The following is a 17,840-nucleotide window of genomic DNA, read 5'->3' as shown; positions in this document are numbered from 1 at the left end:
ATAACCAAAACTCATTTTACTGATTAGGAAATGGAGCCCCCAAAAATTAGATAACTCGCCCAAGATTCCAACAGAACCCAAAGTTATCATATTACATTGCTTCTCTGTAATACCTCCTGAAGCTGATTCAATAGTAATAAATATTTTTAATTTAATTGACATCTCACTGATTTTCTATTCAGATATATTTTAAAGGTATGATGATAGAGTCATTATCATTAAAATATGCACAATCCTCCCATCTTCAGAGAACATAGTTATACATGTCTTAAAAGACCACAGTCTCACTCTACAAGGATAGTGTCCAAAATATTAATTTGGTTAGAGTTCTGTTACAATGGGGGTCTAGTAATCAGAACAGTAATTATACATTGCCTGGGGTTAAAATGTCTTCCTCCAAGGACTTATTTAAATTAAGGAATTAAGCAGAATCCCATCATCAAAGAGATTTTGAGATCAAGCTGAAGGATTCCTGAGATCTTCAAAGCTCTTAATAACTATCACATAACTATAGATCTGAAAGAAGTGGCATAACAGCATCAACGAGAATTGACAGAGTTTAAATCACTTTTTGAATCTGGTCTTTCCTAAAACCACAATTGTTATGTCAGGGAGAATATGAGGCAACATGCCTCCGAGTTTGTAATTGGTACCTACTACCTTAATAGATGTTATAATTAGATGTCAGTGGTTCTAAATATAATAATTAGGGCAAGTTCTCCTTGGATGTGCAGAGAGTTAACAATCAAAGTTAGATTAGAAAAAAAAAATTAGAGAAATAACCCATTTCTTTGGGTGCCTTGATGTACCTAAAATATGTAACTACCAAATCTCCTTAGAAATGCTTAATCAAGAAAGACTGATTAAATGGTATAAATTGAATGTGTAAGCATTTTACGTATTTTATTATAACTTATTAAAGTGCACTGATATTTCATTAATGTTTTTAAATTAGAGAATATTATTACTACTGACTAATGTTTATTGAATACTTTTATTGAGCCTGAGTCTTTTCTAAGCACTTTATATATAACTGTCTCATCTCATCCTCAGAACATTAGTACTATCATTATCGTCATTTTAAAGATGAGGACATGGATGCACAGAAAATTTAAATAACTTCTTCAAAGTCACACAGCTTATGACTCGTGATCATAAGCCATGTGGGTGGTAGAGATGGGACATGAACCCAGAAGGTCTTATTCTATAAGACAATTTGATTGGTTCATGTTTAAGATTCTGACAGGAGAGCATACATAGGTACAGTGATGGGATCTGTAATTGAGGCTGAATCTAGGAGGAGGAGGTGAAACAAAGGGAAGAAATTAAATGGGCTAACAAGCTGCATATCTTGACAAGGCGAAAAGCAGGTTTTGTAGTAGTATCTGCGTGATAGAGTGGGAATTAAAAAAAAGTTGTTACCAGAAAGCAGCATGTTTCAATTTAAGATTTGAGTCCAAGGTGCTGACAAGGCCCGGTGTCCTTGTGCAGATACAGAGGTGGGTGGCTGAGGTAGATGGAAAGAGTGAGAGTAACTAGAGGTGCAGCTGGCAGAAGAGTGAGAGGCTCTGGTGCCATTTGGGGTGTCTATCTGGCACTTAATTCACCTCAAATTATGGTAGTACTTGGGGAGGGGGAAGAAACACCCTGAGTCACATTCTAAACATTTTATTAAAAAGTTGAAGAAATTTCCAGTTCAAGATGGTACACTGAACATATACATCAATTTCTTTGCCTTCTGAAACTCCGTTAAACTGATTATAAAGGCAGGAAAGGATAAGACATGCAACAAAGGAGGAAATGGAGAGTGTCATCAGTGGATGAAGCAGAAAAGAAATAGTGACACTCTGGGACACACCTAGAAAGGAACTTCCGTGGAACAGTTCCAGCACTTACCACTGAGGGTAGGAGAGAGAAAGGAGGTTGTAATGAAGGGTACTAACTAGTTGGACGTCCATACATAGACTCTTCACCTTTGGATGCAGAACAATTCTGCAGCTGAACATTTATTCCAGGCAAAAACACAGGAGATTTCATTTTCAGCCACATTAAACTCTTACGGGAGGGTACTAGGGGGCTATCTCGGAGTCAGTGCAACAGAATAAATCCAGTTCTCCAGCTTATTGGCTTCCTGACCTCTTTTCCTTAAACAAAACCCATCAGCCAACAAGCCCTGTCTGCAGAGTAGGGTCTCTCCATTCTTACATCATTCTTACATCTGCTATAAAAACCAAGAAGCAGTAGACAAGAATAATATCTTTTTTTTAAAAAAAGAAGACTCAAAACCCTAAAACATGAAAAAAAAGTAAAGACACTAAGAAGAGTAAATGGGGGAAAAAGTCAAGGAAAATAGAAAAAGTGACCACGGAGATAATTCTGAGAACAGAAAACAACCTTTAAAAAAGCTTGAATTCAACACTTGTACTTCTGGCTACATAACCAAAGGAAATGAACACAGGATATCAAAGAGATATCCGCACCCCCGTGTTCATTGCAGCATTATTCACAATAGCCAAGATATGGAAACAACCTAAGTGTTCATCCATGGACTGATGGTTAAGGAATTGTGGCATATATGTACAGTGGAATATTATTCATCAATAAGAAAGAAGGAATCCTGCCATTTGCAAAAACATGGACCTGGAAGGCATTATGCTAAGTGAGATAAGCTAGACAGATAAAGACAAATACTTCATATTATCACTTATATGTGAAACTAAAAGAAAAAAAAGGGGAAAAAAGTCAAACTCCTAGAAACAGAGTAGAAAAGTGGTTGCTGGGGGAAATAGGGAGAGTTTGGTAAAGAATACAAACTTTCAGCTATAAGCTAAATAAGGTCTGAGGATCTATGTAAATCATAGTGACTATAGGTGATCACACTGTGTTGTATAATTGAAATTTGCTAAGAACAGAACTTAAATGTTCTCTCACCCACACAAAAAGATAAATGTGTGAGGTGATGGATGTATTAATTAACTAGATAGGAGGAATCCTTCCACAATGTATACGTATATCAAATTACCACGATGTACACTTTAATATTCTCACAATTTTACTTGTCAATTATACCTCAATAAAGCTGAAATGAAAAACAAAAAATTTAAAAAGCTTGAATTGGCATCCTCAGTGAGATTCAACTGGATGCCAGTTTATGGAAAAGTAACATTCAAACAAACTCTAACATAATAAAAATATGATTGCCGCATTAGAAAAAAAATCATTATAAGTTTTGGGAAATAAAATGGAGGAAATCTCTCTGAACAGAAATACAAGATGAATAATGTGATGTAGAAGATAAGAGACATAGAACATAAACCCAGGCAGTTCAATACGCAATTAGTAGGAGTTTGAGGAAGAAAATCAAAGAAGGCAGAGGAATAGGGGTTATACAGAATAAATACAAGAGAATTTCCCAAAGCTGAAGAAGAAAACATGTCTTTAGGGCCCACAAAAAGCCCAGCACAAACCATGAGAAAAGACTCATACCTAGACACATAACTGTGAAATTTCAGAATATCAATTTCAAAGAGAAAATTCTGAATTCTTCCAGAGAGAAAAACAAGTCGTCTACAAAAGAAGCAAGAATTAAACTGACAACAAACTTAACATCTCCCAACTAGATGCTGCAAAATGACAGAGCCTTGTTTTCAGAGTCCTGAGAGAAAATGTTCATCAAGTTAGAATCTACTTCGGCAAGAAACCAGTCGAACATGAGCATAAAATAAATATATTTTCAGATGAGTGGGAACTCAGAAAGTTTCCACCCCAAATATCCTTTCTTCGGAAGAAGCTTGAGGGTGTATTTCAGCAAAATGAGGGAGTGAAGTACTACAGTCACCATTCAGAGGAGAACAAAGCTGAACCAAGAAATGGTGAATCACGTCATTGGAAACTAGACGCTAACAGTGTGTGAGTGCCTGTCTCTTGCCATTTCTTAAGTCAGATCTATTCTTTTGAGTAACTATTTTTTTTCTAAGTTGGAGTTGTTTTTCATGCCACTTATAAACAAGAGTCCCGATAGTCACATAACAGATGGAGGCGGTTGATGGAATGTGAAAGTAGAATCTTAAAAACATTCTCTACTGATCAACATAAAAAGTACTATTGGACCCATAGAGGATGAAACATAATCCGACCAAACTATTTAGGTCAAAAGCAATACCTATATATTCACAATAATTTGAGTGTTTATTGGTTTTAAATTTTTATAATTCACTATGGACAAATCACAAAAGCTTTTTTTGTAGTCAGAAATTATCAGTCAAAATTATTTATTATGTGTATATGAATAGAATTGGATTTACATAGAATAGAAGTTGGAAAGTGGAGCAGGGTGAAGAAACACAGAGAGAAGGGCAGGGAAACTTCCGCCCTCATCTTGCAAAGCAAGAGAGATCTCATCTCGGATGAGCAGGGTAAGAATTGTAGTACACATAACACGTTTTGCCCTGTCACCTCCACATACTATTGAGGACACATTGTAGGAGAAGAATATTTACAATAGTAGAAATATAGAGCCATATGATTTTTCATATAATTTCAGAAGTTTAAGAAATACATCTGCAGATTCGTATGATGGATATTAGTAGGTCTTCTCCACTAAGTAGTCTGATATAGTAGGTGACATCTATGCTCAGTATCTTCCCCCCCTTTTTTGGAACATTTGTTCTATGGCACAATAGAAAAAATGGCTAAAGGGCAAAAATAAAGTTTATCCAGGCCCATCTACAAATTATAAAAATATAAAATAAATATTATTAGAAATTAATGAAGTAGGGGCGGCTGGGGAGCTCAGCCGGTTAAGACTCTGACTCGTGATTTTGGCTCGGGTCATGATTTTGGGGTCCTGGGATTGAGCCACCTTCAGGCTCCATGCTCAGTGCAGAAGTCTGCTTGTCCCTCTCCCTCTGCTCCTCCTCCTCCTCTCTCTCTCTCTCACATAAGTAAATAAAATCTTAAAAAAAAGGAAATTTATAAAGTAATGTTAAGAGTTGCTAGACATCAAAGAAATGCAAAATAAAATACAAAAATGTGATATTTTTCATTTCTTGGATTGGCAAGGATTTAAAAATGGCAGCAGGCCCTTTCCCAATCAGCTGATAATAGAGGGAAGTACTATAAACTTTCTGGAGTGCAGTTGAGGAGTAAATATCAAAAATATGCATCCCCTTCGGGATAGTGATTCTACCTCTGGTAATGTACTTTAAGGAGGACGTTAGATAAGTGTACAAAGTTGCAAATACAAGACTATTGTTGAAACTCAGTTTATAATATTGAGAAAGTGAAAACATCTAAAAGTCTGTCCAGAGGGCATTAGACAAAGCCATATGGAACATATCAAAATGAATGATGTAGGTCTACATTTACTGACATGGAAAGCATCCACAATCTATTGTTTAGTTGTATAATCTCATTTTCATGAAGGAGAGGCAGGAAAAGTTTATGTAGATATATGCATAATAGAAACTCTGGAAATACGTTCTTCAGAGCATTGGGTTCCCAGGTGGGGTTCGGTGAGCATAGTCTTTCCTGGAAGCAGAAAAGAAAAGGAGATCATTATCTCTAACATATTTACAAACAGTAATAAAAGCCACTAAAGTCAGTCTGCTTTTTTATTACCACTGTGTCCAGTAATTCTAAACAACTTTAGTGATGATGTACTCCTTCATCCTGAAGCAGACCACTGCACTCCCAGTATACCCCACACTTGGTATGCCATTCCATCACGAGATCATGACCTGAGCTGAAATCAAGAGTAGGAGGCTTAACCCACTGAGTGCCCAGGCACCCCAAGAAGCAGATTTTAAAATAGTAAAGGAACTGGGAGAGGATATGGAACTTTGGGTAGCACATCTCATGTCACATCATTCAGGAACCTACCTACTGCTATCATGAGTAAGACCAGGTCTCTTAGGTTTTCAAGAGATAAATCCTATGTTATCACAAAAAAATCACTGGCCTTGACCTGAGAGCTATATAGTCTTAAACTTACACATCATTTTTGTTTATGTGTCTAGTAGATGGTATCAGAAAAGATGATAGCAGTGATTTATGGATGAGAAAATAGGAACGACATTACCACCATGGACTGAAGTTCTCAGTCAACTGTTATCTTCTCAATGTGAGTGAATCACTCATTCAAAATTGACCCCTCTCAATGTCAAGGATTTTTTATAGTTTACCTGTCTTTTTTTTCCCATAGATTTTATTACTTCCCAACATCCTATAATCTGGACAATGTATGTATTATTTCTACTGTTTATTCCTCTTTCACTCACATACAGCTCCATTTTGGTTTGTTTCAGTAATTTATCATAAGGGTATAGGAGCAATGCTCTGGATAAAGCTTAATAATATTGCTCTCTGAATGAATGAATGAATGATACAGATGATATGGAACTCACCTGCTGCTCACAGTGGGTCCAAGCTAGATAATGCTCAAGGAGAACACCTCCAGGTGTGACCAATAAAGGGTCAAACTCATTATTGTTAAACAATCAGATATTAACCATTGTTATCTAACAATGGTCATTTAATCCTTGTGCTACTGCTTAAGTGTGCCTTTCAGTTTTGTTCATTATAACATGGAGAATTAATAATAGGAGACTTTGCTGCAGCAATTCAGTCATTTTTCCCTGAGAACTGAGGAAAGATTACTGGCTTTTTATGAGAAGTGTCTGTTTTATGGATTAGTAAAGTAGAAATTAGTACAATTCCATGTCCACTTCTTTTTGACATTCTAATTGGTGAAATTTCAAAGAATATGTAATCTAATCAACGTCGTGTTCCACTCTGATAATTTTTCCAGTAACTTGTAGTTTAAAACACACACACACACACACACACACACACACACACACGCGCATGCATGCCATAATTGTGGACCTATTTTTTGACAAGTGATCTGCCATGCTCTCGGTGAATGGCTTGGCATCACAAAATTTGAATGGCAAAGCTACGCTGATGTAGGCAAGGAGTTGTATGGGTTCCTGTGGGCTCTGTCTGGACCATCAGATGCCTCCTCATCCAGGTTCACACTGATGAACCTTCACAGAGAAGGCAGCTGTAATGAAGGATGAAGGAAGTTGAAGGCAAGAGAAAAGAAGAGCAGATGAGGGTGGATTCTGTAGGACCACATGAGCTACTCAGGCATTAATTTGTTGTCCCACAACGTGATGCCACAAAAACTGGCTACGGTGAAGCATGAGCTCAAACCCACAATTTCTCTCTTGAATACCGAAGGCTAAAGAAAGTTTTTCTGTGATACTGAGGTATGCTCTTTTATTCTTTAGTAACCTCATTCCTACTATCACAGGAAAAAGGAAAAACATCCCCTTCGCCCATCTCCTAATGGAAGGCAGAAGAAAAGACCCTTTGCTGAATGCAAGAGGGGTCATGCTTGAGTGCAAGTCAGCTTGCTCTAGTTTTGCTTTTAATCAACTAAGAGAAATAGCCGATGTGTATTATTACATGCTCTAAGGTATATTTTCAGGGCCTGAAATATTACTTATGCCAGAATCTCCTTATCACTGTGATCCCCACAATTTGTCCTTCACTAGATGTGAGGTCCCTCCTTTGAAAAATCCCTAGTCACTGACCTCTTGGTGCTGTGTATTGAGTATCACCATAATGTCAAAACTAATATTTCATTGAAGCACAGAAACTTCCGTGGCTTCAGTATTTCTAACATAGTTATATCTTAGTTATAGACACAATAAAAATACTCGAGAAAAAACATATTTTCTAGGATACTTTAGGAAAATACCCATCTGCTCTACAATTCTTTTCTACCACCCCTCTGAATTTTACCAAGACCAAACAGGCAGCAAGCTTTTTGAAGCAAGGAAACATTGCCTACCTTGTGTGAGATTTTATCCAATCTTCTAACTTGAATGTACAGGCTAGAAAAGTTTTCTGGAACACAAAGCACTTTAATCATTATATTGCTACAGCCTATGTAACAATTAAATAGTAGAATACTTCATATATTAAACCAGCCACAAAAAACTTCAGTAAGAGACCAAATGAGATGGAGAATCAGTATCTCCTAACTCTCAATTCACATCTAAGAACTGACTACCTTATCTTATTTATGGGACTTATGATGTAAGGGAAATAATGGGAATGACAGCTTCCTTCCCATCAGCCATCCTGTGCAGAATGAATTGTCATTAATCTGAATGAATGTGTGTGTGTGTGTGTGTGTGCGTGTGTGTGTGTGAGAAAGACAGAGGTATGAAGTCACTGAAAAAGGCTAAAGCAGAAATAGTAAAAGCCAACATCCCCCAGGAGAATAATTTAGGTATTTGAGAGTCAAAGACCTTAATGTGGCAGACAAACCCAAGTTTTAAGATGAGGGAGAATCTAGATTTCTCTCTTCAACAGGATTGATTTTTCCTTCTCAACCCAAAGAGGATTAATCCCATTTTTGACCATACCTTTGATTCAGTTGTCACTTTGACCTCTGTGTGAGATGTGATATAGGAAAAGAAAAATAAATGAGAGTGAACAGACTTGAAAGAGAGGGAGGGTCAGAGAGAGCTCTGGCCTGGTTCACTTGTGGGGCAATAGAGTTATAATACACAGAAATGAACCAAACTCTTGCTTTTCCCTCTTCTCCCTTCAAACACTGCCTATAATTTTGCTTTTGCAGAAGAGAGACTACTACTTTATATTCTGTCTTAATGGAAACAGGTTCTGAGGTGGAGAGATGCAAGCAGGGTTTAGTTTGTGGATAGGGTTGGAGGTAGAGAGAGGTTGCTGTCAGGAGACAACACCTGTAGGGTGGGGAAGAAGGCAAGATGGAGCAAAGGGAGACACTGACCGGTGGAACTATTGCAAAGGTAGGCCAGTCTACCCTACAGGGGCCTCAGCAGTTGGGATGGCCCTTCAGAGTTGTCACAAGTGGAGTAAAGGGGGACAGGCTTGTGTCTCTTCATCAGTCTGTGATTTGGCTTTAGGCCACCGCCAAGAGGACGTAATCCTTGAGAAGGCAGCTCCCCATAGCTTAAGGTAATACCCAGGGAGGGAGGCAGCCATATTCCCAAGCCCAGGGGCATGAGTGCCCTGACCCTGAAGAGGGGATCTGGGCAGAGAACCATGGCGTTTATTATGTATTCTCACAAGTAATTGTTTTCATCAGATAGAAAGATAGGCATGACTGCAGAGATAAGATGTCAGAGAATTAAGAGAAAATAAGAGAATTCAAAGTTAAGTAGTAACTTGCAAAAACAAATTGGAACTTAATGTGTACACTGCATTTTCTCTATATCTGTCTTAAAAAGTAATTCAGAATTGCTCTATTCACTACAGTGGCTACTAGCCACATGTGTCTATTGAGCACTTGAAAATGTGGCAAGTCCAAATTGCGATGTGCTAAAAATATAAGACACACACCAAATTTTGGAGGTTTGATAAGAGAAAGATATGAAACATCTTATCAACAATTTTTATATTGGTAACATATCAATGTAATATTTTAGCTATATTGGGTTAAGATATGTTATTAAAATTAATCTCACGCTGTTTCCTTTAACGTTTTTAATGTAACCATTGACAAACTTCAAATTAGTGTTGTGTCTCACCTATATTTCATTGCACAGAGCTGGTCTAGACTAATCTTAAAGTCTGACAAAGGGGTCATTATCTCACGCCACAGCCTAAGTCAAAGCATTATTGGAAAGGGCCACAGAATGAGGAGTGCAGAAACCTCCACATTCTCAGAAACTCACTTCCTTGGCCTTTCTAGAATGGTCATCCCAAAGCACCTTATTTAGTTCTTGAGAGGCCAAGATAGCACCTGGGTTGTATAACCAGTTTGCGCCCATTGGTGGAGTGAGAATGGATGCAGGAAGTAACCATCCTTCTTGAGAACCAAAGCCTCTGGGAAGTAAAAAAAAAAAAAAAAATGCTTGCTTTACTCACAGATTGGGAGATTCTGACTCATTTTAAACCCTTTCCTCAGGACAAGGGAATTGTACCCACCACAGCTCAGCGATCAGTGTGGGTGGATTAGAAATCAACTGGAGCCCGGGAGCCAGTTCTTGGGTGCAGTAGAATTGTTCCTCTGTGTGCCGGGAATATGACCCACATGTGGCACTAGGTGACGACCAAGCAGAGGCATGAGTCAGAATGAAAGCAAAAAGAAGGTAATGTAAAGAAATTACTTGTAATTTGTTTCTATCACCAACTGTGCTGTACTTTTGTATTTATTCTGTTTATTGCCATCAATTCCATACCAGCCACAATTTCTCCAGCTCGTGATTTTATTTCAACATCATCCAGAATCACTCATTGCTTCCACTCTCACTGCCAATAACCAAGTCCAGATGTTCATCACCACAGACTCACTGGCTCCAACTTCCTCCCAGTTTTTCTCTCTTCAATATGATTTAGTCCACTAACCCTTTGTAGATCGTCTTTTCTACAACGTGTTGCTCTACTGCTCAAAAAACTAGAACGGCTTCATATTGGTTACCCAGTCAAGCCCAGATTCGGTTTGGCATTCCAACAGACATGCAAAGCATGTTCATTTTCCTTCTTCCTTCTTCCTTCTTACCTTCACTTACAATACACTTCCTTCTCTTCTTCCCTTTGAAATTACTATGAAATATGAACATCTACTATACCCCCGGCATTATTCAAATTCCTTACTCACTCTAATTCAGAAGCTTTTCTCTGTTGATCCCTGACTTTTCTGAATTCTATCATACCTATAATTTGCATACCACACAATTACTGCATGCTCATATTTTTTTTTCTGATTATTTTGTGCCTATCATCGTTGAACTTTCAACCAATTGGTTAGTTCCCCAAGGTCAGAGATTACACCTTATACTTCAAATGGGAAAAAGAAATTAATATTTACTGAATGTTTTCTTCGTGTCAGTCGCTGTAAAATGTGTTCAACATTTGTTACCTGGAATTCTCTGTAGTCACCTTTCCTTGTGTGTGTGCTTTCCCTTCATTGTTTCTGTGTTGCTCTGCCAGACTGCCTGCCCTGATGCCAAATACTCGAACTGAAGTACGGAAGGTAGCAGATTTACTGGTGCTTTGGGACAATGATGGTGGAATTTCCGCTGGTAATTTCTACTTGGACTGTAGCCTCCTGCCTTGCTCCTGGGATTCCCTCTCACATTAACAGTTTCTCCCTTCCTCTCTAGCTCCTTCTAACTGATCCTGTTTTATGCAAAAAAAACGGTTCAGGTATTTCTTTGGTTAATTTGCCAGTGGAGCTATAAGGAGGTCCCATTTTCAAAAATAAGCACACACATTAGGGGGCTTCTAAAATAAAGATCGTTCTCTTTCTCTGAGAGGTATTATGAGAGTGTTAAGTCATTAAAAAATCTGTCATACAGACATTTTCTCATTTAATCCTCTCAACAATCCATTACATGGTCTTTCATGTAAGATAGGAATTTGTGGTTCAGCTATTGGCATTATAAAACTGATTGTTTGGATTTAGGAAATGAAAGTTTCTAGTTACAAAACATATTGTCTCGTTTCTAAGTTATTTGGTTAGAGAATTGGTCAGATGCATTTGAGTCATTTCCTGTGTGAAATACAATGTTTATACATAAGAGTAGCTTGATATTTGAAAATTGTAACTTCTTTTGCAGACGAACTCTCATATTTCTTTAGATATGATTGCATGAGTGAGTCCGGTCTGGTGGGAGAAACCACAGAGTAATTTGAACAGGTAAAATTTAATATAAACAATTATTAACTACAATGGGTTTAGAGTAACAGAAGATTAACTAATAAGTAAAAAGAACTCTAAAGAATACAGAAATAGGGGTGCCTGTGTGTCTTAGTTGGTTAAGCAGCTGCCTTCAGCTCAGGTCATGATCCTGGGGTTCTGGGATGGGGTCCTCCATTGGGCTCTTTGCTTAGCGGGGAGCCTATTTCTCCCTCTCCCTCTGCCTGCCACTCCCCACTGCCTGTGGTTGTGGGCTCTTTCTCTCTGTCAAATAAATAAATCAAATCTTAAAAAAAAAAAAAAAAAGAATACAGAAATAACAGAGCTATGAAACAGCCACTTCCCTTGTGCCTGAGATAGACAACCCAAGGCTGAGATTCAGATGTTATTGGAAAGAGCAGCCATAGGTTATTGAAAGCAAAGAATTTGCCAGGGTACCACAGGAACTTGCTGGAAGTCTGTCTTCCACAGCTTGCTGGAAATGTGCCCTCTGGGTCCCAGGGAAAGCTGTTCATGGGAGTGTTCATGGAGACACTGTACACATAACTGAAGAGATGCAGCGACTGGCCACTGAGTCCTGCTGGCTGCCACGCAAGCCCCTGGTGCTGGAGAAAGCCACGTGTGCCACAGGAACTGGATGCTGGAGAAGCCACCTACACTTGCCCAAGCTCGCCACGCACCCGCACGAGAACCAGGAAGCAAACCCCTTTCTTTCCGCATTATTTCTCCAGCACCCTCTCCAGGCAAAGTTTCATGTCAATGCCAGCTGGCAAAGCAAAAATACTCGAAGGGCCCAGATGCATGTTTAGGGACCATATAAAAAAGTTGAATTTGGAGATGACAGATAATAAATTGATAACAAAAAAATTACATTCACAAAAAATCCCCCACTTTCCAATGTATACTTCTAAGATGGAAAACACCCTTTGTGGTTCAGGCATCTATAAAGCCTAGGATAAATGGACAGAGAGAGGAAAAGAAATGAGCAAGTAAAATCATGTTGATTTACATTATAAAAGGAAGAGCTTGAGAGGAAGAGTGGGGGAGATAAAAAAAGAATACAGGAAGGTTTCAGGAAGATAATTTTGAGGAGTTTTGAAGAGATATTGATATTGGGTTTCTCCCAAATACAACCCTGTGCTGAGAGGTCACAGACAGGACCAGCTTTATTTGGGGAACCGTAACATTTTAAAGCTTTTCGAGTCCATCAGACTTTTAAACATTCTGATTTTTTTTCTTTAACATATCAAAGAATAAATACAACAAAACTTAGTCTAATACCCTGCACATAAGTATTTACTAAATCATCGGTGTTATATTTATTGTTTCTAAACCAACAAGTCCTGATACTGCATGATAATCCTCTTACTTAGTTTCTAATTAGTCATTTTCCATTCATCAAAGCATGTTAAAAATCCTGACTGCTTTCCTTAAGTCCCCATGTCCATCCTGAAATCTAAAGCCCAACTTGGTGGGTAATCTAGTGATTGATGCCAATAGAAAAACCTCACCAGCCTCCTACTTTTGTGCCTTTCCACTAAACTGTATCTTTTATTCATATTTATTTTTCCTGCTTCAACAGCAGCAGAAGTATCTATCCTTCTATCCAATCTTCATCCTTTCCTTTGCTCTTGATTTCATGCCCTTTCTTCTTCCTATGCCTTTTGTGGCAACAGTTATGCCCTCCTTTCTCCCTTTGAGTCTTGAATCTCTCCCTGTTTCTTGGCTCTTGCTCCTTAGCCTGTCAACAGGCTTAAAACTTTGGACTCCCTTTCAAAATTTTCTCATCTTTTTCTCTCTTTTTCACAATACCCATTTAAAGATCGCCTATGCTTATTGCATCCATTTTCTCACCTACCAAAACTCACTCTTTGTTGAAGACTCTCTGCCAGGCTTGCTTGGGAGACACTTTCCTTAGGCTAATCATGTAATGTAGTCAAATCGAGCCCTCATTATAAGGCATATTTTAAACCTTTTTTAAAAAGTACCCTGATCACTGAATATTGTGAGCAAAGACGGACATGGTACCAACTATCCATCCTTCCATCTGTCCCTGACCAAACAATGATTGTCTAAGCATTCTTTTCCTCAGATGGTTACAAGGTAGTGACCTTCCCTGGGCCAGAGAATGACTTGCTGGGCCAGTTGCTGAGGTGAATGTTGGAACGATAAGATTGAGTCTCAAGACATCTTTTGACCAGGATGGATGTGACCAGAGCATAGGCATCTCACACTCTTTCCCCCACCTCTGGTTCCATCTAGAGAAGTCTTGACCTTTTCTCATGACGATTACATCAGAAGTTGGCATCCTTTTTCACTCGTTTATTTTCATCTCAAACCCTTATAGTGCAGCTGAACCTAGTTTAACTATTTTATAATTATTTGGGTAAATAAAGCTTAGTAATATTTTAAATCAAATGGTATGTTTATCTGTGAGATATTTCAAACTTACTATATATTTTAAGCAAAAATTCTTTATTCTAAACAGAGTTAAAATGACTTTTCCTTTTCTAACCATATTTGATGGTAAAATTTTCTTTTACGGATTATCAGGTGTTCTCCTTTTTCTTATCTCTAGGTACTATCCATCCTCAACGCCCCCACCCCCAAGATGGGAAAACTCTAAAAAGGACTTTGAAAAATCTCCTGGACATGCCACAATCCAAGGCAATCTTCTGTCTCTCATCCCTGTTGGAAGTAATTCTCTCCTTCCTTTCTCTTACAGCATTGGTCATTGTATCCCCTACTGGTATTTATGAACATGGCTAATCTCTGTATAAGTGAATCCTAAAAGCAAAATCCTTATGTTACTCATTATTGAATAAAAGATCCTCACTATTAGGTAAAAAGTCTTGTGGGCAAGAGCCTTATTTTAATTATTAGTGCCTAAAATACAGTACCTTATAAATAGTAGGACTTAAAAATATTTATGAATTGAAAAGAAATAATTCGTCATTTATTAGATGTGTGAATATCCCTGTTAAATTTGTTTTTCCTTCTTCATTTTTGTTTCTTTATGTATGTGTTATGGTGTTACTGTCTTTTTAATCTCTTTGCTTCTATTTCATTTGGCTTCTATTTATTCCCTTTTTACCTTCATTTTATCTTCTTTTTCCTCTCCTGCATGGAACACAGCATTCTACATGGAATGACATGTTTTGGTTTGTTTCTTGCAGTTATTTGAGTTTTGCATTTTATCCCAAAATAAATGAGTGATAAAAATAAAACACCGAACTCAGTTGTCCACTAAAAAATTCAGGGCCCTAGCTGATCTTTCTTCTCCACGAGGTTAGTAGCTTTCAATAGAAAAAACCATATAGTTTAATTAAATGCAAGAAACATCACTCTTAGAGAAAGATTTGGGATATGCTTGTCAAATGAGATAAATCCCTTGAAAGATGCAATTTTGAATTCAACAGGTTATCACAATTATTAGCATAAATTGTGCAAAGTACAGTCATGAAATTATAAACCTGGGTAAAATGCTAAGAAAAAATAAATTCGGCAGTGGAAACATTGGTGTGGTATTGAATTGTTATTAATCTCAGGTGGGCAACCCTGTCCAAGATAACATAACACTGTATCAGTCGTTTTGGTCATTTTAGCACTATACAAATCCTTTCAGCTTGATGAATTATCATTTTATGGCCTGTTAAGGATTCAAAATTAAGGAACTAACCATCTAACAGTCCACTCATCCTATGTGTTTATACAATAAAATACAAGCATATTCATAAGAGACAGCAGAAGACAGGGTTTGAAGGAAATATTTAAGTTGAAAAAATGCTCATCTTTGGTTCAGTATTCTTTTATATACACAACTGAACTAAACACTTAAATTTCTTTTGTGTCAACATCATGCCCATTTATGAAATTAGTATGTAAAAAAATAATATCCTTCATCAAATATATTCAACTTAAATAGTGGTCCAAACGTATTCTAACAACTGCATGGTTAAAGACTACTTCCTATAAAGTCTGTTTCTCTTCCCATGGTCCCATTTAGGATCTGGCCTTTAATTTGGATTTAAAAATTATGAACAAATAGGGCTCACAGCCAATTTCATCTTCAAATGAGATACTTATGGGATGACTAGTTTCATGTAAAGAGGAACTTGGTAATACTCTGTGTGGAAAATATCTAAAAATTACAAAAAACATCTGCAATGCTTTCCATCTGTATTTCCTATTTTATAACCTATGACCTGAGTTAAAGGTTTAAGGATTTAGAAACAAATAAAATCACCACTTGTGTGGGACAAAAATTACTGTTGACATGCTACAGCCCAATCTCACTCTCTCATTCTTTTTCATTGCTGACCCAGTTCAGTACAACAACACTGTCACATTATTCTTGAAGGTAAAGACAGAATCTAATTAAAACTACATAATTGACCTAGTTAAGTCCTATAACCACTCAACAAATAAGTGTTGATCTTCTTATTTACACTGATACCTATTTTTTTCCTCCACCTATAGATCTGGACATTATATCTTCCTTCTGGTGACACTAAATAGCCTATTCAGAGCAATCATGATTCATTACAGCCATCACTTACTTCTTGGGATAAGCCCTCTAGGCTAAATGTTGGGTGTAGGGGCTCCAATCCTGTATGTATCCTACTTATCTTCAAACATAGGTCTAAAGCTGACTATTTTTATGCTATGCTTACAGCTGTTCTATTACAATTGCTGTTGCTTTTCTGGCCACTCTTGCTACTAGGTTCTAAACATTAATTCCTACTAAAGTGCCAAATGCAAGGTATGTTCCATGCAATATCCAAATTCTCGTGGCAGTCCCTCAAGGCTGGTTTTAATTCCCTATGGTCTCAGAGAGATTAAGTGACTTGCCCGAGGATCCAAATCCAATTATGTCTCAGTCCAGGCTCTCTCCATAAAAACAAAGATGTAAAATTGTATATCTAGTGTGACACATGAAGGAGAAATTCACAAACTGGAGGAGAATGAAAAAGCTTATGTGATATCAAATTAACTTTATAACTTTTTGAAGGAAATAAAATAATTTTCTTGCCTTTTTCTTTATTGCTATGACTAATGTAATCGTTTATCAGGTTTTGGAAATAAGCACTTTGTTATGCTCAGGGTGAGTGAAGTTACTCCCCTTGCATGTTCTCTCCATTCTAGTTCTGAAAATGTGAACTGTGCTAGATTCTGGGAAGTGCCACAGGGGTTTCGTCTTTGAGGAACATAAAGGATGTCTGCTGGAGAGATGGCAAAGAAGGGCTTCCAACCATGTGCAAAGACACACTGTTGAGAAAGGATCAGGGTGCCCAGAAGACTGTGGCAACATCATTTGGCAGGAAATGTCAATAATACAGAAATACTGTATGATATACAAAATAAATACTAATAAGCACTTTACTCTGGGGTTGAATATTGTTACTTTTTTCTCACTCTTTATTGTTCTTTCCCATCAGCACATAAGTGTGGTCAAGTGTCTCACATTTGAAATGCAACAATGACAGGAAACTTCAGATCCTCTTTGGGTTCATGTTCAACTGAAATGAAAACACCACCAGAAGCCTTCTTTTCCCTAAGGCCTAACACCCTGATATATTAATTTGTAGACAGGAAAATATTCACCTCTCTTACAGTGTTTTATGTTTTCAACATCTGCTTGTGACATGCCCACACGGTCCTTTGGAAAACCACTTCTTACTCATTTAGGTGCTGCCTCAATGCTTTACAGGCAAGATGTTTGTATAAACTGTAAATTATTATATTTTAATTTCATATGGCCTGAAATGATATCAAACTTTTGGTATAAAACCTTTACAGTCTTCTATCCACAAGGTTGGCCAATGATCTACTGGCTTGGAAATGCCTCTTGTTCTAAAATTTCCTGACACTTCCAGGTTTTTCAAACCTGCCTTGAAACGCATGACTCCAGCCGATGTACCTGTCCTGTGAGACTCCTGCAATGCCCTTTAGCAGATATGAGCTACCTTCAAATGTGTAATGTGCTTGCCAGGTATTTAGTTCACAGCTGATATTACCACAAGTCATTAGACAAGGTCTCCAAATGAAAGCAGCCAGGGAGCCAGAAGCATAGACTAGGGCGATGCCAGAGTTGTAAGGAATCTTTGACACCACTTAATCCAGTTGCTCATTTTCCAGGAGA

At 37.7% G+C, this 17,840-nt stretch overlaps 1 protein-coding gene across 1 annotated transcript in view; it reads right to left on the bottom strand.

Moving 5' to 3' along the window:
• FAP (fibroblast activation protein alpha) overlaps positions 1–10,762 on the bottom strand; it is an 86,107-nt gene extending 75,345 nt beyond the window's left edge. The window contains exons 1-3 of the mRNA XM_025852541.2: positions 9,985–10,762; positions 9,768–9,882; positions 7,859–7,914 (exon numbers count right to left, since the gene is read on the bottom strand). The gene's annotated coding sequence lies outside the window, so the exon portion shown is untranslated. The remainder of the gene's footprint in view (positions 1–7,858; positions 7,915–9,767; positions 9,883–9,984) is intronic.
• Between the last annotated feature and the right edge of the window lie 7,078 nt (positions 10,763–17,840).

The sequence above is a fragment of the Callorhinus ursinus genome, unplaced genomic scaffold, assembly GCF_003265705.2.
Source record: "Callorhinus ursinus isolate GAN/ISIS: 27379988/994484 unplaced genomic scaffold, GSC_fseal_2.0 scaffold2, whole genome shotgun sequence".
Lineage (NCBI taxonomy): Eukaryota > Metazoa > Chordata > Mammalia > Carnivora > Otariidae > Callorhinus > Callorhinus ursinus.
The sequence above is the reverse complement of the archived record's forward strand: the minus strand, read 5'-3'. Positions and strand labels throughout refer to the sequence as shown.